This window comes from Rousettus aegyptiacus, unplaced genomic scaffold (genome assembly GCF_014176215.1).
Source record: "Rousettus aegyptiacus isolate mRouAeg1 unplaced genomic scaffold, mRouAeg1.p scaffold_m13_p_2, whole genome shotgun sequence".
Classification (NCBI taxonomy): Eukaryota; Metazoa; Chordata; class Mammalia; order Chiroptera; family Pteropodidae; genus Rousettus; species Rousettus aegyptiacus.
In genome coordinates, this window is record NW_023416295.1 from 137,380,382 (window position 1) to 137,407,013 (window position 26,632).

General features: G+C 32.5%; 1 protein-coding gene and 1 pseudogene across 3 annotated transcripts in view; one reads left to right on the forward strand and one right to left on the reverse strand.

The window, feature by feature from the left end:
- CNTN1 (contactin 1) overlaps positions 1 to 26,632 on the reverse strand; it is a 272,015-nt gene that overhangs the window by 177,059 nt on the left and 68,324 nt on the right. For 2 of the 3 annotated variants that reach the window (XM_016151684.2, XM_036236741.1), the window contains exons 2-3: positions 26,332 to 26,379; positions 521 to 619 (exon numbers count right to left, since the gene is read on the reverse strand). The gene's annotated coding sequence lies outside the window, so the exon portion shown is untranslated. The remainder of the gene's footprint in view (positions 1 to 520; positions 620 to 26,331; positions 26,380 to 26,632) is intronic. The other variant, XM_016151683.2, reaches the window with a different exon arrangement.
- LOC118614400 lies at positions 23,125 to 23,243 on the forward strand (annotated as a pseudogene).

Consider the following 26,632-nt stretch of genomic DNA (forward strand, 5'->3'; position numbering starts at 1 on the left):
GATTCCAAATTATTTTAATTCCATCTGTTCAATTGGTATGCAGCACAATATTTGAGTTTGAGTATCTCAGCACTTACCTCTACTTCTAGGAGGATTGAGCATTTTTGGTGTCTACCAACATCTTTTACCATAATTTGAAAACGTTGGCAGTAAGGAAATAATCTGAGCCAAAGGAATACCACAGCTAAAACTTCTCCACAAGGAGATAATTTTTTATTGATTCAGCTCACTCTCAGTGCTTCCCCTCCCCAGTTTGCAGGCTTCTATCTATCCAAGACACACACACTTGAGCTCTGGTACATACTTGAAAAGCTTTTGCATGCAAAATAAAATATCTCCTGGCACAATACTTTCAAAAATATAAAATAGCAGCTTTCAATTAACCTAACAATTGAAAACCCTGACTCTGCATTGCAATACTGAGATCTGAGTCAACCTTACTAATACTGCATCACCGTTATCCTAACTCAGCTCGTTCCTATTTACAATTATCTAATCTAGAGAAAAAGCTCAGACTTACCTCATATGCTGAGTTATCTGTCGTTCTGGGTGTAATATTTATTACAAATTGTCCATCTGAATAAATGCAGCGACAGTTATACCACAATACGCCTCTCTCCTGCAGCAGAAAGCAAGTTAAAAAGACTTCAAGCTGTGACCTCAGAGGCAGGCACAGCCGCTCCCATCCTTCAGCCAACCTTCTGAGGAGAGCAGGTTAGATGACAGTAAAGCTGGCTCTCTACATAGCAATACTTTCAAATAAAGCATTTTGTGCTAGGAGATGGGGGATTTACATTTTCCAAATTTGGCAGTACTTAGTCAATGCTGCTTCTATGCTTGAAAATATTAAGCATTTCACTGCAGTCACTTAATGCAAGAAACTATCTGAGGCGACTTCACAAACCCTGTCATTCTGTTTGGAGACTAAAGAATGAGCACTGCATGCATAATTCATGCATTAAAATCTTCAATGCACTTCCTGTAGTCACTGTTCTATCCAGTAATGGGCTATTGATCACCTCATCGCTAAGACAATTGGAGCTCCGTGATTGGTTTATTTCCACAAATAAAATTACAACTAAAATCACAAGCAGAAGCCTCTAACCCTGCAGCATCCACTCGGGTAAAACACTCACATAGACGAGATGACATTTGCATACTGTAGAATGTTTAAACGGACCTCTTCTGCAAAAATGCTATAGCATCTGTTTTATTCAAAGGCATACTTTCTGCAGGTTTAGCCTATTTTATGTTATAAGTGAGATCTACAGTGTTAAATTTTCCTACTATTTCTGGAAAATTAAGAAGTATAAACAGAAAATTACTAGGAAAAAAAAGTGATGTATGGCTATAAATCATAGAGTTTTACCTAGGCTCATTTGCATAACCTTTCTTAGAAAACTTTAATTTAAAAATAATTAATTTTTTGTTTCAAAAATATAGAGGAGAGTTTTCTTTTCTTAAAAATCATTATAGCAGGTGTGTGAGTTCATCATTGTTAATTATTTTGGACTGTAAGCACCTCGACTCTGTGTTAGTAGTTCTGAGAACTCTCGTAGAATTTAAGCTTGTAAGGACACACCATGGTTTCTATAAGTTTTTTTTTCGCTGCCTCAAAAAAGCAGGTTTTAAAAGAAAATGTGCATTTCATTATGCTAATATTCATCAAGGAAAAACACAGGTAGTATTTTAAAATGTCATAATAGTATTTGTAAAATTACTGTAGTGGGAGAGCCATACAAAATAGCAAATGCATATATATGCAAGAATTTTTTTCTATTTCCCAAGTATTTTCAATGTAAAAATTAATTTAGCTTTAGTTTTCTATCAAAAGAGAACTGAATATGATATTAAGATAATTTAGAAGCCTATGCCATGTCTTCTTAAAGCATTTATTTTTATATACACACGGGTACAACATGCAAGCATTTTTATATACACACGGGTACAACATGCAAGCATACGAGTATACTTCAGAGTGAAACCTTCAAGTTCATGGCTTAGGCTAGAGTAGAGAATAACTGTCAAAATATAACCAATGTTTCCCATCTAAAAATTATACTGCAGGGAGCAATTCACCCTTTGAGTGATCTTCAGTCAGTAAACCAATAACAATTGATATCAGCCTGCAAGCATAGTAAGGGTGCTGATGGCAACGAAGAGGGAGTTCAGAGATGTTTAGGGAGATATCTCCTCCTTCCAAATGTATAAAAGCATAATCCTTGTTAAGCTATAGAGAATATGATGACATCTAACTGATTAAGATTATTTCCTAAAATATTCTGAATGACAGTATGAGACCATAACCATCCAATAATCATGTATAGTCCATATTCTATATCCCATAATATTTTGTTCTGCCACAGGCAAATTCTATTTGTAAATATACATATATGTACATATATGTAAATTGCTTCTAACATAATAAAATTCAAGTAAACTATATAGTAGACCTTATTTTATAATATTTATCTCAGTAATATTCTTTATTCTTTAAACAGAAGGTTGAAAAACCTCAAACATTTAAAAAATTACAGAAGTTATAGCTAAGGATTAATACCTTGCCAAGTTTTATCAATTTAATCATTCACAGAAGCAATTTTGTATGAAGATAACCTCTCATTTAAAAAATAGTAGAAAATTGAAAACTTTGGTATTTATGTTATTAGATATAAAAATATAGAGTACAATCATTTAGAATATCTAAATTGCTGACATAACCTAAAATAATTACAAATGTAAGCATTTGAAATTTAAACTCCTGAAATGATAAGATTCAAGGGAGCACAACCAGATACACAGGAAGAGCTCTGGCTTAGTCCATCTCTCCTGCAGTGAGAGGAAAGTATCTTTCCTCACACACAAATATCCAAGACCCAAGTCAAAAATGAAGATAGCAACTTCGCATCCACTTGGTGAATTTTCAGATCCAATTATTTTAAAAGTGGTGGTGGGGGTGGGATATGAGAAACACACAAATACCTCTTCAACCTAGAAAAAAAACAAGGTTAGAAGTCAACAAAGAAGAAAAAGATATAGCCTGAGAAAAGCTATGGAGATGGTAAGTGCCAAAAAAAAAAGAAAAAGAAAAAAGAAAAAAATCAGAAAGGGGGCAGAAAATAACCCTGAAATGAAAGCAACTGAGGAAAAGTAGTCAATTGTACTCTCAGATACAACAAAGCCCAAGGACATAATGTAGAACCAATTTCTACTTTCCAGAAATCCGGCTATGCCTGAGAAACATACTTAACCCATCTTTTCAAGTGGATGGAAAACACAGATGCTATTTTAGATAAATCTGATCTCTTTTCAGATCAAGAGGCTTCCCAATATTTTGAATTTATAATGTATGTAAAATATGGAGTGAACTCTGTAATGTACAATAGGGTCAATAAAATGATTCAAATTTTGTGAATACATCAAAGTGTATTTAATCTACTAAATATTTGATAACCACTAAGATGTATAACTAGTCTTCCTGACTATTGTCATTTGGAAAAATACATAATTTACATCCATTATAAGAAGATGTAATGCCATACAGAGTGAGGAAAATTGTTCAGCCTACAAAAGTTTCTACATTCCTGACCTCAAGGGATGTGGAAGCAGACTGCATTTGTTCTCTAAGATTTGAGCTATTCTTTCTACTTTTCTTACCCTGTCTTATCAATATCATAATCACTCCCTAATCATAACACACCATTTAATTTAAAAATATTCATTATGTACCTTCTACATAAAAGGAATTGTGCTACATGTTAGAAAAACAAATAAGTCAAAGGCTAATACTAAGTTATTCATTCTTTAGCAAGGAGAACAGGTAAACACATAAATATAGAGTGATTAATGCAATTGTTATGATACATGTTAACTATATAAATGAGATAATCACTAAAGCACACAGAACTGTGTCTATGCTGAGTAATTCCTAGGTTAACGTTACTTATTTTTATTCCGTTATATGAGCCATAGCCGCAGAAAAAGTACCGGCATTACCAAATGCCCAAGGAATATTAAAAAATAAATCCTGGAAGGAGCTGATATTTAAAGAAGCTGAATGATATAATGGAGTTAACATGCACTTTAATGTTTGACAATTTGAGAATAAATTTATGATTTGCTGCATTTATATGACCTTGGACGTGCCACTCATACTCCATAAGCATCAGTTTTATTGCACAGAAATCAAGTTAAACATCTACTTCTTCAGCTGTTTGTGAGAATTAAATAACTTAGAATGCAATAGTTGAAAATGCAGTTTATGTAGTCAGCCAGATAAGAGTTTAAATCCTGCCTCAACTTCATCATCTTTAAGATGGGGATTTTATCAACATCATAGAATTATTAAGAAATTCAAATATTGCAATATAGTCATGTCACTTAATACAAGAGAGAAACATTAATTTTCTCACAAAGCCTAGTCTTAGAAGAAAAGGCTTGAAGAGAAAGTCATTTTGGGTCAAGGGAACAACATGTGCATTTGTAGGGTGGCAAGACAACTCACAACATGCTTAAGAAACTGAAGTAGCTACGTTATGAGGATTTTGAATATAATAGACATTCTGTCAGGTGATAAGGCAAAATTACATAAAATCTGATTTATACAGGGCTCCTTTTTAAAAAATAACTGTTAAAATCCTTATTATATAGAACACTTTTAATGCTAAGAGTTTGAAGCTATTCTGCAGAGAAAGAGATATTTAAAGCTTTCGCCAAGAGAGTAATATGACTGGATTTTGTAGTGAGAAGATAGATGTAGTAATCAGAGGCAACGAACATATTTAGTAGAATTCCACTGTAGACCAGCAGAAGTGATTAGGGCCTAAACAAGGCAGATATAGGCATATAGAGATAAGAAAATTATTCTAGAGATATTTAAACATCAAATCAGGAAGACTATGTAGGATTAGGAGATTAGAAAGAATTATGAAAGTCTTTTATGGTTATGACTTGGGTAAAACTTAACATCTTGACATTAATACATTGATTGCAAAAGGGAAACTTGCTAACATGTATTGAACATGTACTATGTGGCTGGAACATGCTTAGTACTTTAATTAACAGATTTCATTTGATCATCACAAAGTCCTTGTAAGGTAAGTAGTATTTATTCCCATTTATCAATGAGAATCCTTGCTCAATTTGTCCAAGTCATATGAGCAATGAACAGGTGAGCCCAAACTCATATCCAGATTTTCAGGGTTCTCATTTCAGACTCCTTTCGTGACAAGCTAGCTGCTGACCCACCTCACAGAATGGAATGTTTTCTCTTCATCTCTGCTTTTTTATGTCTCAGAAGACAAACAAATATCAGTTTTATATTAAAAGTATATCTGGTAATCATTACTAGTTTTAAAAATTAGAGGAAAAATAGATTACAATATGGAAAAGAAAAAAATTATTGTTTCAAACATATAGTATTTTATATATATTTCCAAATGTACATTATATCATTGTGATAAACTAATTTATAAAAAGATGTTAGCCCGTTTGACAAGAAAATAGGCTGAAATAGTTTGAGTAACTTCCTCAAGGGTACATGAATATAAAGAATAAGAGAATTTAAGTTTCAAATGACAAAAGCCTATGTTTATTACACTATACTATGCATTAACAATTATTTTTTAAAAAATCACTAAGAAATGAATAAAATAAAGTACAGAACCCATGTATCATCATTTCATTTATATAAAATTTTAAAACAAGAAAAATTGTAGGATAATATTATATTATCTAGAGATAAACATAGATAAATGAAAATAAAATCTGAAATGTATAAAAACACCAAATTCAGGATTGTGGTTACTTCTGGGGACAGGAAGGAGGGTATGATTGGGAAGAGTACATAGATGACTTTATTTATATATATTTTTATGTATTAAGCTAGTTGTAGGCACACTTCTCTTTTTGCTTTCTTATACTATCTAAATATTTTAAATATTCATAATATATTTTAAAAGTTAAGAAAATAAAAAATATATAAAAGAACTCACAGGGTTTTATAGGTGGATTTGCTTTTCTTCAATTTCTACTTCCCTTTCCAGGAAGAGACCAGAAAAAAAATTCTAAGTAACATCCGACTCCATTTAAAACATCTCATCAGTCGTTAAAAAAGAAATTCAGTTAAATGAAAAGAAGAAAATGGCTATAGGGAATAGGTATTCTACTATGTCTCGAAAGTTTGAGAACAGTAAATTATTCCTAGTTCCATTAAAAAACCTAACTTAAAAAATATTTCAGTTAGCTTACAGATATCAGTATACGCAAATGATTTTTCAGGTTTCATAAAAATGACTCCATTGTAGTTTAATCTCCATGTAAAATAAAGTTGCCAAGAATACTTCTATGATTCCAGGTATAATTGAAAAATATAATTTAAAGTCTTAAGCCTGTGAGAGTATAACAACTCCCAAATAATTAAAATAATCCCTATTTAATTGTATTTGCCTTTAGTTATTTTAAGAAAGGCAGTTTTTTTTTTTTAAGTGAATAAATGCTTTCGAAGAAGGCATATTTAACTTCAAGTCAGAGATATCGGCAACTAGTTCTAACTCATAATAATTACCAAAACAGCTCTGGGTACATGTCAATCTTTCTTTCTAAATACACATTAGGGAAGATGTTTAAAAATTACATCTTGCTTATCTAGTAACAAATTTAAGTATTTGCAAAGCAGTTTGGTCTAAATATATTTCTAGTCTCAAGACAATTAGATCCACCTCATTAATCTCAATGTTTTTATTAAACAAAAGTCTGTACACTCCTAGGTCTTTTAGGATTTTTGAGCTTTTGAAAAGAATAACTTAACCCATACTTAACTCCTTTAAGGTTTTTTGAGAAAAATGGTTTATTGTATAAATTCATGAATGAATAAATAAATAAATAGATGATACATTCACTAAAATATTTGATTAACACATTACAAAAACAGATTTGTTTAATGGATTTTATACAAGTTTTAGCCTCATTATCACTAAAAAGTTAAAGTAAAAACTTTGAAATAGATATATTTTTTAAATAACCATATCATGATGATAGTGCACAAGTATATATTGTGTGCATATTGCATATATGTGAAATCGCATGCATATACGTGAATGGGCATATGTATAAAATATTTTCGAACTTGTATGGAAATATACTATATTTAACACTAGTGAATATATAACTACACAACTTGTTGAATTTTTACAAACTAACACAGCTATGTCACTCACACTCAGCTCAATAAACAATACGTTACTACAGTCAGAGGCCCTATGTCCTTCTATCCTCCACTACTCTCAAATATAGCCACTGTCCTGACTGCTAACATCCAACATAAATATCACCTGATTGTTCATGCAACCATTTAAAAACCAACCAGTATGTAGTGCTGTAGAATTCTCCAGTTACAAAACCATTTCAAAAATTAGTTTGGATAAAAGTTTTGTATTGTATTAAAAACCATTTTTAACCATAGTTTAAAGATGTAAAATGTAATTGTTATGCTTTCATTTAATAAGGCAATTTTGTATAAATTCTTTATGATATGAATACTTTGGAGCACATTTTATTCTTATGCCAAAAAACTAGGTCCCATAGCAGGATATTAATGTACCCGTAAGTTCTTTTGTAAAGTGTTTTTCTGGCATTATTACATACGGCAATCAACTATGCTTCTTCATAAGGAGTTTTATCTTTCAACTAGCAACTGTAATTTCCTGGAAGAGATTTCATCACAGACATTTGTCCTATAAAATGAAAAAGTCACTCAAAAAAGTATCTTGAAAATAGAACTAATATTTTAGTTGTAGGTAATGAGTATGTGGCTCTTACTGAACAATATGATATATTACTGAAATCTACAAGAATTTAAATTTAAAATAAATAAGTTAATTAAAGTAGAGATTAAAAGCCCTAATTTATAAGGATAACATATTATCTAGACTGCCTTCTTGGTGCAAAAGCGTCACATGCAAAACTCTTGGCTAGTATATGAACCAGTAATAATTATGCTTGAAAAATAATCTTAATAAATGATACAAAGTAAAACAAGTTTATGGAATTGAGGAGAAAGAGAAACTGACTTGGGGCATACAGGAGTGAATGCAATGAATACCTGTCTTTCTTCTAATCTAACTGACATTGATTTGACACTTTTTTTTTTTTTTTAACAAATGTTCATTGATGTGAGCTATGGCTGAAAATCTAACTTGGTGCTGGGAATTTAAAGACTTTTGTCTTTAAAATCTTAGAAACAGTGATCTGTTGGAACCATCTCATACCAGCTCATTAGAGACTATTTAATTTTCAGGGACTTTGCAAGATAGTTGTTAAACACAGTCATTATTAATAATTAAGTGATATAAATTTAATCTCATTCACTCACATAATTTTAAAGATAATATATAATAAATTCAAACTTACATCTCCAACCAAAATTTAATTTCTGAACTCAGGCCCACTTTTATACTTCATATTTATACTTGTGTATCTCACAAGCATCTCAAAATCAAGCAGTTCACAAATGAAGTCAACTTCCTCTCTATAAATTTATTTTTCCCTTTTCTACTCTATTCTAGGAAATTATGCCACCACCCACTCATCTGCTCGTGCCAGAAACTGTAACACTTGAAAAATCATGTATACGCTGATTAACTCAAACTTTATCTCTAAGCAAAGTATCTTTTCTGAAGTCCAGACATATCAACTATGTATTTCCACTTGGTTATATCCCACTTTGAGATACCTGAATTCTCAATATTGTCCCCTAATCTACTGTCTTCTACAGTCATTCCATTTCTGATAAATGATACCACCTTACACTATCCTGTCATGCCTAAAAGCCTATGGCTTTAACCCTCTTTTCTTTCTCACAATTATATACTGAATCGATCTTTTTTCTTTTTTCATTGTCAATGGCCAAGTTCAAGCTATTATCATCTCTTGTTTAGACTATTGAAATAGTCTTATAGGTGAGCTCCCCATAGCTACTTTGCTGCCAGTTAATCCATATCAAATAACATATAAGATCATCGAAATGTGATCTTTTGAAAATGCAGATGTCATCATATTATTTACTGGCATAAAAATGTTCTCTCACCGCAATTAAGATAGCATTCACAGTCTTCATCACAGTATTTAATGTCTTGTTGGCCTCGACTAATCTTCCAGCTGTAGTGGGTTCTCCTTTCGCCTCCTAGTTAGTCACCCTTGCTATCTCCTTGTTTCTTCCTAAATTTAAGATGTTATTCTCCCTCTAGTAGGAATGATTATTTTCTCTTAATATTTGCTTGACTGACTCATCTTTCAGTCAATGTCTTTTACTTTACGAACCAGGAGAGTTCCTTCTACAATTCGTTCTCATGATACTTGGTACCTTTCCTTTATAACTAATTAAAATTGTAATTAAAAGCATATTTTTTAATTATTTGTTTACTGCCTAACTCTTTAACTGTAATGTAATTTTCACTACAGCAAAAACCATACTTGTTTTATTTGCCTTTCATTTATCACGAGTCTGACATATGTCACTGTGATTGCCACATAAATAGTATCAAATATTTGCTGAATACATGGATGAATGAATCAGTAGCACAGTGTGTGCTTGTATAATCTTGTATGATCTGATTCTTTAAGTTTAAATTATCACTCACTGTGAGAGAGTTGATTAGATAGAACTGAGTTGCCTTTATTTGAATAAACAGTTCATTTTCAGCTTTAGATCATGGCTAAGAATTTTGTACGTTAAGTTTCTTTCTAAAAATCTGCACTACTTGTCTCTGTCCCAGGATTTTGCCTCTTCAGATTGTTAAAACTGTACAGGTCAGATTTTGACCTATGGTTACCCACACTGAACAATCTGCTCTGATTCTGTGTCCAAACTCATTTATTCTTAAGTGGGAATGTTTTTATTATCTCCACAACCCTACTTATTACCTGACCTATTTGAGTTCCCTATTGTCATAGATTCTCACTTAGGTTCAGTCTCAGACAGAACACCAATTAACTGTTATTAATTGTAATAACTCTAGCTGTTGTTCTCACTTTGCTTTCTCCAGGGAGATTCTCCTCAGTCTTGAGAATTTTCTTAGCTAGTTCTTAAATTTCTCGTAGTTTAAAGTTGATATGTTTTAAAATAAAAAGAAAGAAAGAAAGAAAGAAAGAAAGAAAGAAAGAAAGAAAGAAAGAAAGACAAGAAAAGCAACAGAAAGAACAAAACACAGAAAAGAAAGCCCCTCACAATCCCAGCAAGAAACGAAGCCAGCACGAACTCCCCCTCCCCTAAGGAAGACGGACGTCTCCTTCCTTCCCTATCCTTCAGTTCCGTATCTTCCTTCCTTCCTGCCTTCCTGTCCCTTCTCTCGCTCTCCTCTTCGCGTCGAGGCTCCTCTATTGAAGCCGTCAGTAAGGAAACAAAACCATAAACCAAAAATAAAAACAAAACAAATCAAAAAGATGATGTGTTTAAATTAGGGGTGGAGATGACTACCCTGATGTTGAAAAACCCTTGGCTTTAACTTTTCTAATTTCTGGTTTTCAAAGTGTGGTCTATTTCTGTACTCTTAGTGATTAGGCTGTCACTTTTCTTCATCAGAACTAGAAAAAACTCAGTTGCTGAAGAAGCTTTTAATAATTTTAAATTTAATAATTTCACAAATGTTGCTTAACAGTAGAAAAAGTTGTTCAAAAAGAAAAGTAATTTTTCTCCTAACTTGTACTATTTATCTTTTCAAATAGATCTTCCTTGCCTTCCGTATGAGGGAGGTTGTGTATTCAATGGTTCAAAGCATACATTTTCATTTCTTACCCCCTAGGGTTTATTGTGATTTACATTGACTCGCTACTTTTGCATTGCCAAATTACCTAAGCTTCTTAAACCTCAATATCTTTATTGTCGAACGAAAATACCAATAACAATAATAATGCCTATATCATAAGAACACTATTAGAATTAATTAAATGAAAGAAAATGAAAAGAACTTACATAGTATGATACCTCAACATAGTATGTGTCAAAAGTAGTTACTGTTATGGCATAAACTCCCTGCAAGCTAGCACCATGTTTATACTCCTGGATCGTAGGCATGTAGCACTAAACTTCCAAAAAATAAGTTTATAATAAATTCTGATTGACTGATTGATAAACTCAACCAGATTTCCAGAGTCCTTTTGTTTTGTCAGATCCTAATGACTTAGAAAATACTATCTCCCACTAGGAGAGCCATTTGTTACTATCTGCCAAAAAATGATATAAACATATAACTAATGTGTTTGCTGATTTTTATTTAAAAATTTCACTAACTACTTAATGCAGGGAAAGTCTCAGTCTCGTTGATAGAAATGCAATTCCAGGACTCCTTTATAAGGGTTGGCTCAGACAGCAGGAACACAGTACAGGCACACAGTTCAGTGCAGGCTTCTCCCTGAAGCACAACTTGTGTGAGGCCCCTGTTAAGCAAAGGCTGCTAGGCTCTGTTTATAAATTTGAGCCAAGTTAGTCACTAGGAGCCCTTCCTATTAGGCAGCTTGTTTCTCAGGGTCAACATAAGCATCTCAAACTCAGGCAGTCCCCTATTGAACTCTTGACTTTTCTCCCAAAATTTGGTTCCTCCTGGCTTCCCTATTCTAGGTGATGGTAGCAGTCTGCACTCATCTGCTCATACTAGAAACCTAGATGTGATATATTTTCTTCCTTTATGGCCATTAGCTCTTTGGTTTGTATTTGATTATATATATATATATATATATATATATATATAGAACCTGTCTACTTTTTTCTCGCCTTGCTACCATTAACCTAGTCCAAGTCATCATCATCCCTTGCCTGAATAATTACAATAACCTCTTAAAAATTTCCTTGTGTAATCTATATAAAATACCCTATCATAGTGCCTAGAAGGATATATTTTTAATGCAGATGTCATTATATCATTTACTGGCTTAAAATTGTCCAGTGTATTTCTACTGCAATTAGAATGTTATTCTGTCTTCCACAGAGCATAGCAGGTCTGTATCATCTCACACTATTCTTTCCTAATTCACCACATTCCGGGCACCCTGGCCACCCTTCTGTTCTCTCCTAATGTATACATTCTGCACAGGCTGTCTTAGCCTACAATGCTTTCCCTCCGGTTATCTGCTTAACTTTGGTTCATCTTTGAGGTTGTAACTTAAATTTTTCTTTCTCTGGGAAACATCCCTGATCATACTCCTACCCTTCCTCCTTGAAGGCCAAGTTAGGTATCATGTCATCCATTCTCACAATACCTGTACTTTTTCTGGGTAGCACTTATGGTAATAGTAATTAAATACTTACTTGTATAATTATTTATTTAATGCCTAACCCTTCTGATGGCAGAGATCATATTTGTCTCACTTACTTTTGTATCTGTTATTTATTACTGTATTTGGCATATAGAGAATGCCAAAAATATGTTTGAATTCATAGATGAATAAATCAGTGGTACAATTTGTGATTGTGTTAGATATTAATAGGACCTGATTCTTTAGGATGGAGAACTGTGATAGGATTGGACTAATAGTCTGAGTTTCCTACTTCTAAATAAATAGTTTATACTCAACTTCGAACCTTTGGCTATGGATTCTTACATCTTTAGTTTCTCTTTAAAATGGCTTTTATTTTGTCCTGGGATTTTCTGCCCTAATCTTGAATTTTGCTTTGATCTTTGACACATATCACCCTGACCTCTTTCACTTACACTATGGAACCTGTTCTGACCTTGTGTTCAAACTCGTCTTCATTTAAGTGAGAGAATTTCATCTTCTTTGTGATTCTGCTTAAGTTCTGTCCCTCCTGAAATTATTTTTGTCCCAGATTCCCATCTTACATCTCAGCCTGAGACAGAATATTCATCAACCATTATTAGTTCTAGTTCATTCCTGCTTGGTTTCTTCAGGCTGATTTCCAGGAGAAGCTCATCTCAGCATCAAAAAACTCCGCTTTACTGGTCCCTGTTGCTTAGTGCAGTGCTCTTCAAACTCTGTGTGACTTGAGGCAATTGGAAATCTCATTTAAAATACATTTTCTTAGGCCTCACTCCTAAAAATTCTGATATCTAAGACTTTGGATGAAGCTTCCAAATTTGAATTTCTAGCAAGCTCCTAGGTCAAGCTGATGCTAATAGTCTTAAACTTATATTTTGAATATAACTATTCTAAGATTTTGGGGCAAATCTGTTAAGATTCGGTAGAAGCTGACTGACTGAGGTTTCGAAAATGCCATGACTGTTTTAACTTTTCTTAAATTTAGTAATCATAATCTAAGCAACTTCTCTATTTTTACTATTTTTACTATTTAAGCCATCAGCCTTCTTCTACAACCTATGAAGACTCCTCCACTTAGAAACTCATATATATATATATATATATATATATATATATATATATATTTTAAAGTATAGTTTTATTCTGCAAACTAGTCATTGATCATAGTCTAATTATTTTACATTAGGAGAAGATGTGCATTACAGTGGTTAAATACATAACATTTCATATGTTGTAGCCTGGTTTTGTTCCTGGATCAGACATTTATTTATTAGCTGATTCAGTTTATTCATCTGTCAAATTAAAAAGAGAAAAATAGCCACATTAATAATATCTATCTTATAACAATGTTGCATTGATTGGTTAAGTAAAAGAATTTGGAAAAACCTTAGCATGTTGCCTGTCAGACAGGAGCACTAAAAACTGTTAGTTATTGTTTCAGAAAAATCACTAAAACTGGTACTATGTTTTATGCTTCTGTTTACTCCATAGCATGCAGCATAAACCTGGCACAAATTGGTGATCAATAAATGCTGCGAATTATGACTTAATGTCTGCCAGAAAAGTAATAATAAGTGTAGTATTTTTAAAATGTTTAGTAACTTGATTCAGTCAGGGTGCTCCAAAAAATATGGAACCAATAGAATATACATAAATGGTATATGTGTATATATATTGGATAGAAAATATATGTATAATATATAGGAAATGTTTATAAGAGAAAAAATATATGTATAATATATAGAATATACACATATAATATATAACAAAATATGTATAATATACAGCATATACATATTTATGGAACATATTTTTATATTATATATATGTTTATATATTTAAAGAGATTTATTCTAAGGAACTGACTCATATGATTATCAGTGTGGTTCTGGCAAGTAAGAAATCACTAGGTCAGGTCAGAAGGCTTGAATCTCAGCAGGAGTCAATGCTGCCGATTTAAGGCACTGTTCTCTGGGAAATTTCAATGTTTTCTCTTAAGGCCTCTAAGTAATGGAGGATGAAGTTCTCTAACATTATTGAGGGTAATCTGTGTTAAAGTAAACTAATTTTAGATGCTAACCACATCTATAAAATACCTTTATAGTAACATCTAGATTAGCGTTGATTAAATAGCTGGACACTGTAGCCTAACCACATTGACACGAAATTAACCAACATAACTGCTTTATTTCTACAGTGCAAAAGTCAAATTCGCTCTTAGTATTTAAGGATCTCCATGATTCATCTCAATTTCTCTCTTCTAATTCTTCTCTCCTTAATGGTGAGATTCCTTTTTCAAGTCCCATCATTTTGTGAAGCCTTCTCCAATCATTCATCTCCACAAGAACTCTCCCTTCTCTGTTCTTATAATCATCGTAACTTTCCTGCATCCCTCCTGTGTTATAACCCTCTGTACATGTAATAATTTTTATTGGTTGAGAGCTCCTTGATTTCAGGGACCATGCTTTCTTTTTATTTCTGTTCCCTATGGAGACTTTTTACCATGGTAATCAGAAGATACTTACTGAATTTATTAAATTATCTATCAGACAAAAATTTAAATAATGGGTTTATTAATTCTGTAAAATTTAATTCACTTCGTTTGAAGAAAAAACATTTTAAAAAGTGTAAGACATTGACAAATTATCCATTTCCCGTTTTAATAATAATTTGATTTACTAAAAAATTTAATATTTAATAAATAAGATATAATATTTTTGGCAATATATCATGTGGGTGAAATACCAGGTGAACATATTTTTAATGACAATAAGTTCAGTTTTATTTAAATGATATATTTTCTCACCATTCATTCGAGAAAAAAAGAACAGTTATTCATTTTTAAATTCAAGGAGCAGGCTATAAAACAGCAGGAACTCAGGCCATTCAGCAACCCATCTATCTTGAGAGGAATAAAACACTATTCCACTCTGTACTGGCTGGCACAACTTTTCACCAACAATCCCCCATTTAGATATAAAAACAAGCTGGCCTTTGTACTTTGTTTATGCTGTCACTGGAGCATTACCCTCAAAATACTTCAGCAACACAAAAAAGATGTTGCTGTCTTTTACAGGCATAGCTAAAAAATATTCATGAAAAGTGTTGCTCAGAGAGCATATTTATCTCAGTTGGTTTCCTCATTGTACAATGATAGAGATGCTAAATTCCTTAGTTTGTCAAGATCTTGAACGTTTTCTCGTTTTACATACACTTAAGTAAAATCCTAAACTATGGAACATTTATTAGGTAAGTATAAGAGAAACAATGTAAATTTATCTATATGAAATTACTCCTTACTCGTCCCCCTTCTAGTTTTTATATTTGTAATCTAATAGAGATAGAACAGAAGCAATAATGTGTTATAGGTACAATGATAAAAATAAGTGCTTGATTCAGAGAAGGCAGAAAGCAACAACTGGTATAAGCTCCCTAAGGCTTTGGGGAAGAAGTTCAGGAAAGGTTTCATTCAAGTGAGTATTAGAACAAGAGTAGATGTTTTCCAGAAGGATAAGGTGAGGGACAGGAGAGTTGGTGCAGGAAGAGGAAGCCACATAAAATAAGCACTAAGGAATGACACAGCTTGGCTTATTCTATTTTAAAAAATGGAGAGAATGAGGTATAAGGTAGAGTGATAAAGAAACACGGGCATTATTTTCTATGCTGTGAATTTCAAAATTTGATATCCGAGTCCAATGTGCTTCATGATCTAGTTTCACATTGTCTGTACAACCTGAATTTATTCACCCAATAGGCGCTGAACAAATATTAATAAATACACAAATGAATAACATTTCCTAAATTTCTATATGAAAGGAATTTTACCATGTTTTGTGGAGAATAAAAACAAATAGCTATAACTGAAAAAAAAGTCAAAACAAAAGCAGTCGAGACCTTGTAATTAAATAAGAAATATGACAATTAATTGTAAATAAGGATAGAAAGTAATATAGAGAGTCTTCACAAATTAAAAATATATTGTTTCCACTACTCTGCAGATAAGATTGTGACCTCAGTGGTCTCTGCACCTATTCTGTTCATTGCTACTTTGCAGAAATTGTTTATAATATTTTGGTTTATAATATTTTTCCTTCCCTGCCTTCTTAAATGCTTTAATTTTCTTTTTCTTTTTACGTATCTAGATTTTACCTATGTCAAAGAGAAGAGAAATGTTAATGATTGTCTCTTTTTTTTTTTGCCAAGTATTCTAAGTATTTTATCTAAAACATCATATTTAATCCTCACAACAACTTTTGAAGTGAGAAAAATAGGCCCCCTTATTTTACCACTATAGCCATGTCTGACTCAGAAGTTAAATAATATTCCTAGAAAACATAAACAATGAGTGGTAGAAATAAAAGCTATACCCAACTCTATCTCCTTTCTCCCCAAAGCTCAGTTTATGTGTTATTTTCTCTAGAAATTATTCTCTTGGGACGAAATCCTCTACCGTCCTCTCCTTTTTCCAAATTCCTATGATCAACATTCCACACACTAACATGCCAGTTTTTTCTAATAATTCTTCAGGTTAATTTCATCCCCTCACATGGATTCTGAGATCTTTGATGGATAGGAGCACATTTTATGTTCTTTTGCATCATCCATAAAACTCCCAACACTGTGGATCACATAAGTGCCTTGAAATATCTGTGGATTTATTAGGCTGAATCTTCAGGAGTTTAATCCCTGTTTCACTTTGATATAACCCTCTACCCCCAGTGATGAATCATCAACCATTACCATGCTCAGTGGGAAGATTCTAATAGGTTATTTTCTGATGTGCAATATATTTTCAGAGTCAATTCTTGTATATCTTAACAAAATGGTCTCAGTATTATCTCGTCATTCTACAACTAATATTCTTCAAAAGCTACCAACTTCAGAGGTTAAAAATGATCGTGTATGTTAATGACTTACAGATTTTAGAATAATAAAATATAGCTATATGATTATAATATTTAAAAAATAATCTAGTTGTATTTCTTAATTTCTACAAAATATATTCCTAAGCTAATATGATGATTGAATCAATGCCCCTGTTTTAAATAAAAAATTTAGTGCTCATATGTATTTTAATTGGCCTACTAGGGAAAATAGTCTAACTTTAATCACAAAGAGCATTAGTAAATTGAACAGTGGGAATTTCACACCATAGTAGATAATTTGTGATGTATTGAAGTGTAATTGAGGTGAATACGAACTCTACCTATATTTATAGCTAGAACAAAGTGGTAAATCACTTCCAGAGATAATACAATGACATGACTCAAGTGAAATCAAAGATAACCGATGGCATTTTTTAAATGATCACCTTTTATATGTCAATTATACCTTAATAAAAAAAAATGTAATGATCACTTTTCATTTGTTAAATTATAAAAATGAACCAGTTGATAAACTACATATATATCATATGCATCGATGTGTGTAAATGATTCCAAATTTGCCAAACATAGCACTTAAAAGGGTAGAAAGTTATTAGTTCTAACAACAGTAAGCAATAATAATTGTTGCGACAATATAAAATAAAGAATCTGAGGGAATTACTCCTTTGTAACCTCATCCGGAGACTAGCGGGAAGACTTTGTAACAAGCTATGTCAAAAAGGAAAAGGCAGGGTTTCTGTGGAGGCAATGCTAGGCTGGCTGAGAATAAAGATCCAGCCCTTAATTGCTGCAAAGGGGTTTCCCTGAAGTGTGAGTTTAGATCATTGCTAGGAAACAGTTTGAAGTGGCTTTCTGGGGTCTTCTATCATAGAAGAAATTTTAAAAGAAACTTCAGAGAGAGCTGGAGAGAAGAATTTACAGAGAAATAAGAGATTCACATTGTTCCCCCTCTTCTGTTGGGTGGTAGTAAGGGTAGGAGAGGTGAACAGACGATCTTTCCTTGAGATTTGCAAGTAATTTGGAAGGTGCTGACTCTCATTTCCTGCCTGCAAGTTACTAAGCAGCAGAATTCCAGTTATTCTCATTACTTCCAGGGCCTAGAGACTGGACAGCTGTAAGATGGCCAAGAAGTACAAACAGGGAGAAAAGGGCAAAGTCCACTCTAGTTTCCTATGGGACTAAGTAATATAAAGAGAGAATTGTGAGTTTCCTGTTAGTTTAGGTAGTCTATAGACCATAGTTGAAAGCTCTAAATAGGGATCAAGTCTTGTATGAGATATCCTGGTAGAACAAAGTGATAGGATCATAGAGGTGGTAACAGCTCACTTGGGATGAGAGGGGAATGTGGTTTCTTAATCCATAAAGTCGCCTTCTACAGGAAGCTGTGAAGATTCACTGGCTCCTGAAATTCATCTCTGTTACCCTTCAGAAGCAGCCAAGAGCATCAGCTGGACATGACAAACCTCCACAGACAAACCAGATGTGGGCCTTAACAGCAGGAGTCATACATATTGTACTAGGTTTTTCATATACTAAAATTTGCAGCTATGAAAGAATTTTGAAACATGGTGGGAAAAGTGCCACCCTTTTTCTGTTTTATGAATGCAATATAATCTGATATTAGTTTTATCAGAAGCTTGTACAATCTGGGGTACATATAACACTTGTATTCCTAAACGTACAATTGTTTTAATTCATATAAATAGGTGTCAAATCCCTATCACTTCATATTTATACAACTATATTTTCAAGTGTAAAAGAGATTTTGTATTTATATATAAAATAGTTTATCTTGTTAGTTTGAGCTCATTGTTATAATTATTGCAATAAGTTTGAATACTGATTCTGCCATTGAAAATATTAGCTACTGGGTTATATAATAGCAATTTGTTGTTATAGTTAACTTTAATTTTTATGTTTGCATTGCACTTTGTAGAACATGATTTAGGCTACCACTTCCATTGTATAAACCTAGAACTATAGGTCTAACAAAGCACACAAAGGAAAAAAAAATAGATGTGGTTATAGTTGCTAAATAATAAATAAAATAGGAAATCAGTTTCCACGTGAACTAAAATAACGCTCTTTTTGGTCAAAAGACCGTTTGATGTTAGGAAATCTATGGATTTGCTATAACATCTGATAAAAAGAAATTTAATATGGACCATGGAGAAGAAAGAACACATAACTGAATACTGAGGGACACGTAACCTCTAGACTCACCAGATATATGAAGTGCATGCTATTAACAATAGTACTGGGCAGCACACAAGTGTGAACTTCAGCGAAATAACAGATTTATACAAGTCGTGCATCTGTGGTAGTATTTCAAGATTAGATGAAGCAAGGAATGTTAATGTTGCAAATATCAACAGTGTAAATTTAAAAAGAATCTCACAACTATTCACAGCATATTTTCTAGGAAAATATACATAAATATGAGAATATTACAAAGATGCTAACAATAAAATTATAAGTAGAATATCAGAAAAATACTTATCTAACCCTGAGAAATGACAAATTATATAAGGTATAATATTAACTACTGTTTTTGAAGAATATGGAGTGTTTCAAAATTAAACATAATATAAAATGAGTGAAAATAGGACATTAAAATTTATGTATATATTGCTTCAAAAGATCTTAAGATGTTAACAAAAACTTGTCTGTGGATGTTAGATTATGATTTATTTATTTTATTTTCCAAGTTTTCCAAAATAAGTATATATTTTTTTAAATTAAAGGACTTCTATTACAAGACACATATACATGTATTTTCTCTAATTGTTATAATGATTTTTTTATCCATACCTCTTTTTGCCAAAGAGCATTAAATGGCTTCTTGTACTATTACATGTGTCACTGAAAACTTAGAATTCAAATTTAAGTTTCTTTAGGTTCTTTTCACTGTAACCCATTCAAATGTATTCTTGCCTCACCATTTCTGAGGAAGAAAGAAACGCATCATTTCAAGTGTTCATGAAAATTTCTAAGCTATGTAAGTGTTATTGACTGATAGGTGATTCAGTTATCAAAATGCAAATATATGGATTTGAATTTTATCCCCTTTCCTTTCCAAGCTTCTGCTCAGAATCTTAACTTTAGTATGATAGAAGAAAGCCATATAAGGACATTTAAAAAGCAGATTATATAATCTATATATGGGAAAATCAATTTCAAAGTAATCACTAAATAAATAATTATATAGCAATTAGTAATCACTGATAAAGTATTATGCTGAATAATCTGTGGCAGCTTGAAAGATATATAAGACATAACTCTCTTCCCTTACAGATTTTATAATCTCACTTGGGAGATACACACACACACACACACACACACACGCGCGCGCGCGCACACACACACATGTATACATATATATATATAAAAAATAAAAAGATTTAAACTAAAAATTAACAATGTATGACAAAGGAAGAAATTAAAATATATTAACAGTCTACTATGTAGTGGGCACTGATTAGCACTTAACGTATGACATCTCCTTAATTCTCGCAGCAATAGGATGTATGACGTATTTGATGAAGCAGAACGTAAAACTGGAGACACTTTTCTAGTGAATTGAATAAGTCATCTAGAAAGAACTCTTTAATGAGTCATTATATTTGTCCCTAGTAAGCTAATAGGTACCTATTTCCCTGGGAAAAGGTAATAATAGAACATTTTATGACTTGCTAAGTTATGGCTCACTCCCCTAAGAGCCTGTCACTGAGTAAATTTTCCAAGAGGTTACCTGGGGTTTTCGAAGGATCCTTTTGTGATTTCATGTTATTGGAACCTCTTTGAAAATTTTCTGTTCCTGATTGAGGCTATTGGCAAGGAAGGAAATCAGGAGCCACAAAGAGGTCACCGTGAGGCAAAGAAGAGCATGAGCACAGATTCAAATTCAGAATCATGGTTTAGAGCCTTCTGAGGAAACCCTAGAGTGGGCAGCCTTTCCTGTCCTGTCATTGTATGATGATAAACATTATGGAAACAATGGCTGAGTTTCTAGATGACGAATGACATCAAGAAATCCACATGCAAAATCACCAGCTGGCGTATGACAGGGAACCAGTGCCACAGCAGCTCCACACGTAGTGATCCAAAGCAGTGGATGGGCTTCCCAGTTTTCCCTGTGCTCAGGATTTGGGAGCAGGGCAGAGCACGTTAGGTGGAGTAATCCTCTGAGAATCTTGGGCAATGGAAGTGAGGGTAGAGAGGAACCTGAGAGGGAGACATTGAACTTCCTGCTAATACAGGCTTGCCAACTTTAGATTATATAAAAAAAAATAATAAGAAGAGATATGACTGCACTGGAATTCTAGTTTTTTTAAAAAAAATTATAGTTAGATGAAGGCTCAGAGAAGATATATAGCTTGCCTAAGGAGTCACAGACAGTAATTTAAACCAATTCTGTTTGACATTAATAGTCTATCCTCTATCCCCAAAAAAGTCACAAGACTATATCTTTTTCAGTTAAAATATACAACTAGCAAAACTTAGTAAATAATTATTCATGAATAATTAGCTAAATGTTCTCTTAAACTGCAGATGAATGCCATTGTGCAATTCTGATAGAAAATAAAGCTTGTTGTTGCTTTATTAAAAGTCCATGGTCATTTTATTTTATTATTCATTGAATCTAAGGCACTAAATCTCCTATGCCTTCTTGGATTATCTTTTATTGAATAAAAATTTTTTGTTCTGATGAAATGGAAAAAGAAGTTTTGAGATTTTCTTACATTAGTCATGCCTAAAAATTAAAACAACAGCTTTTAATATCTATTCAATAATTCATTCTAATGTAATTGATGAGGAACTCAAGTTATTAAATGTCTAAAATAATAAAATTGGGCAAAGGAAATAATAACAAGGAGAGTGCGCCATAATTTACCATAATAAATAGCTTTTAATGACACTGAAAAATACAATAGAGCTATAACACTTTTCCCAGTGTTCTGAAAGTGCCAAGCAGAATAGTGAGCACATATTTAGTGGTAAACAAATTATTCTTGATTGATGATAGCTGCCAAGTCTCAAGTAAACTGTAGCATTTAAGAGAGTCCATGAAATTGTTGAAAATTCTATCTTATAAGGTGAATCCTTATGGCATCCATGGAAAGAACCACAGAGTTCTTGAGAATTTTATACACACAGAGACACTGCCAACTTGAAATGAAGGAGTCAGAAAGTATGCTGTGAGATGGTCTCAACCTACCATTGCTGGCTTTGCAAATGAAAAAGGAGCCCAGTGTCAAGGCAAATGGCAGGATCAGTAAGCTAGAAGAAACCCTCAGTTTGGAGCCAGCAACAGAACAAGGAACTCAGTCCTACTACCACAAGGAATTGAATCCTACCAACAACCCCAATGAATAAGAAACTGATTCAGTTCTCCCCTAGAGCCTCCAGAATGAAATGCATCCTGCCTATACTTTAATTTTAATCTGGTAACACTTGTACTGGACTTCTGATCTATAGAACTGTAAGATGATAAATCTATGTTGTTTTAAGACACTAAATGTGTGGTAATTTGTTATGGCAGCAATAGAAAATTAATACAATATTAAACATTTATTTTTTTATGAATATGATCATTCCAAATTATCTTTGTAAGACTATATCTTCTGTCATTTTTTTCAGCCTCCTCTCAAATATACTTTAGTCTTTATGCTTTATAATTTTTAAATTGTTAAATAATTTCCTAAATTTATCTTGGAAAAAACATTGAATTTGGATTCAAACTGCAAACAATTTTTGTTGCTTTTGTCTACAGACTATGAATCTGCAACCACTTAAATTATTGACACACAGGTAAATTCTACCACCAAACCTCAGTGGAGGCTGCAAAGTTCTAAATTCTAAGGATATATCTGTGCTCATCCACTTAGCGGAAAAGTCTAAACAGTCGTGTTTCTTCAATGTACCGTCCCCATGGTATTTCTTGTAGACCCTTACATTTAAGAGTGTTGTCTATGGCCATGCTACCCTGAACAAGCCTGATCTTGTCTGATCTCGGAAGCTAAGCAGGGTCAGGCCTGGTTAGTACTTGGATGGAAGACCACCTAGGAAGACCAGGTGCTATAGGTGTAAAAAAATAAAAAAATAAGGGATTGTAAACTGAAAAGGTCCTTGCAATCTGTGAGGTCAACCAAGGGTTACCTCACCTAAAAAAAAAAAAAAAGAAAAGAAAGAGTGCTGTCTTTAAGGACCCTGGTACTCTGATAGACTCTTCTATTAGACTCCCACTCGGGCTAGCTCTAGGCTTCATCTTCTGTTCCTAGCTTTGCCCTTGATCACTCTCAGGGCTGCCTCTTTCACTTCATTTCTGTACTCTTTGATTTCTGATTTCTGTACTTTCTTACCATTTCGGAAAAGTATTTCAAAAAAAGTGTTATATTTTTAGAGTTTTTCACTTAATAACTGACAGAAAGGAATTCTCCACCTATTTTTTCGAGCTACCCAAATTTATTTCTTTTTAAATGAAGCAATGCATTTCATTGCCTGTACAACGAAGGTTTTATACCTTAAGTTGTAACCAAAATACTTTTTCCACTCAACTTTTTACTGCATTTAACTAGTACCATTCTCGATGGTACCAAAGTCAGGAAAAATAAGTAACAGAGCACAAATAATATGTGGCACATTGTAAATTCCCAATTTCTAAAAAATATATTAATAACACTATATGAAAACTTTCTTCCAGACTCTGAATGCAGAAAAAAACGGTCACTAAGAATCAAATTCTAAGACATTCAAAGCCTATCATTGTAGTCTTTGTACTGCTTTATATTTTTAATAAACATAATTAAGGTCAGATCTAAATTTAGAAAGTATATCTTCTTTTAGGTTTAAAAACTAAAGCTCCACATTTCCTTGATGATATTTATGAGCAATCAAGCCACTTGACCAGAAGTAATCCTATCCTTTGTGCTTCCATATCAAGAGATTAAACAATGCTATAACAATTTGTTTATATATTTGGTGTTGTTTTTTTTTTTTTTCAAGACTGTGAGCATTTTGAAAAGAGAAGCCATATCTACTAAAAGTATTTTGGAAGATCCAGAATTTAGCACTGAGTTTATCTACTGAATAAATCACAATTTTACTCAGTGAAGAAGTTTAGTAAAATGTAAGTTTATAATTCTGTAGTACATATAATTTCACCCTGATTTTTTCTAATATTAGGAAAAACTGTTATAGTATTATAAAAAAATATCGTAGTATTATAGGCCAGCATTTACCAAAGACATCAGTCCAAATGAAATAGCATATAGCCTGGGTTTTCCTTCTTTCCTCCTCTCCCCGTTTATCATCTAATTCACATTTCATTACACAGTGAATAAATGAGTGTTTTGATTCTGGAATAAGTCTAATTTTAAATTGTATTTTACCTGAAGCATTGCTAACAGGATAATGATAATGCTCAATGAAAGAAAATGCTTAAATGCTTAAAAGAAGTAACATTGTCAGCATTTAAAATAAATGTTTTTTAGAGTTGTTTGAAGTAATTTGCATTTACTTACTTAAGAAAAATTAACATTATATTGTCAAACAAAGAAATAAACAAATCCCAAACAAACAAAATCTTTGAGAATTTAGTTAGGCATAAAAGGCAGGTTGCATCATCTCACATATATTCAAGCTTCCGCAGCTATATTTTATACTCAAAATGCTCAACTGAAATGGTGTTTAAAATATTAGTCCCCTGTGCATCTATTTTTATACTAATCTTTTCATAGTAAACCACCCACTCTAAAGTCTTTAATACATATAGTTATTGAATTAGGACCCAATCTTCACCTCTTTTTTTCATGTAACTTTCTATGTCCTGTAGGATATACAAATGTGGGTCCCTCTCAATATTTCCAAGCAAAATAAAGAAATCAAACTCATTCTATTCTCTAACAAAGGTTTAAAATTTTTTCCTTTTTTTCTGAAGGAGAAAACTTAAAACCATATCTGCTCTTCCTTTTTCTTCATTACTTTTGGCTAATCTATCATAAAGAATTGTAGTATTAGCTTTCTTTCATGTCTTCTAGCAATAGCATGCCTCCCCCTATTTCCACTGTTTTTATCAGGATTAGGTCATTATTTTATGCCTTGACAAGGTAATTTTCAACCATCCCTCCTAATTCTAGTATTTTATTGTTAATTTTTATGACTAATCGTCCTGACCAAATTATGGATTCTTGTACTCAATAACAACAGTAAAAATCCAAAGTAAGATTTTGCAGGTAGGAGACATGTGATGAAACTAAAATAATCACTTAATATTATCCACCAAAATACGTTGATAGCTTCTGTCTGCTCTGGCTATACAATTTTTAGTACATTTTCCTCAAATGCTCTTCATTCCAACTTGTCACTCTAGGACAATGCATATGTTTTATCTTTTACGTTTTTGTCAGTGGTCTTCATATTGTAAAAAATTCCCTTCTCATTGTCTCCGCAATCCAAAATTCACAAAATGCTGCTTAACACTTATCTTTTTGAGGTAGTTTCAATAGTGGTAGGAAACCAAAATTTGGGTGTCCTTTAGACCTCAGCTGGTAACTATGCCATTTACCAGTTATATAACTTTAGACAAGCCCCAGGTTTCTCATTGTAAAATAAGATTAATAATAACAATAATAATAATACTTTTGCTTCATGAAATTGTAAGGCCTGTATGACATAAAATGTATACAGCATTTAGTAGAATGTCTGAATTATATATTAAGTAGTATTGTTATTGATGTTGAAATTATCATTATTATTATTATTATTATTATTAATTCCATTACAAGTCTCTATCACACCAGCCTACATTTGGCAACTTCTTCCAGTATCTGTTGATTCAGCATATTGAGCATTACATTATTAAACATTAATTTCGCCCTAATTGCTTTGTATATTTTCACAGTATGGGTGTTTTCAGAGAGGGTACTGAGAGAACATTTAGTAAGTAGTAAATAGTTTATTACATGTCGTAATATTTTTAATTGTGAAATATTATGAAAAGATAAACTGAAACCAATATCACTGAATATTTATCGTGGACCAGAAAATTGCAAGGTGCTCAGTAACTAGAAATATGTTTGAATATTCTACTATACACAGTTTTCCATATATTTTTATTCCTTAAAATTCAAACACATACACACATACACACTTTCACCCCAAGGAAACAGCTTACCTTAAGATTATTCTGAGATCAGCTTCAGAAATGCTCCAAAGTGAATATCTACAAATCAATAATTATGAAATTACAGTCAGTTTGAAGATAAAGATATTTTTACCTTTAGCAATAATTTTTAACATTTTCTATAATAAATTAGTTGCACTTCAATCCACTAGAAGTTTTAACTTGTTGCTGTGACCATTACAGTAAAGTTTTGGCATATTTGTAAAATACTTTCATAAAATCGGTAAACGCTTTTTTTTCTTTTTTTTATTATGATGACATTGGTTAACAAAATTCAGTAAGTTTCAGGTGT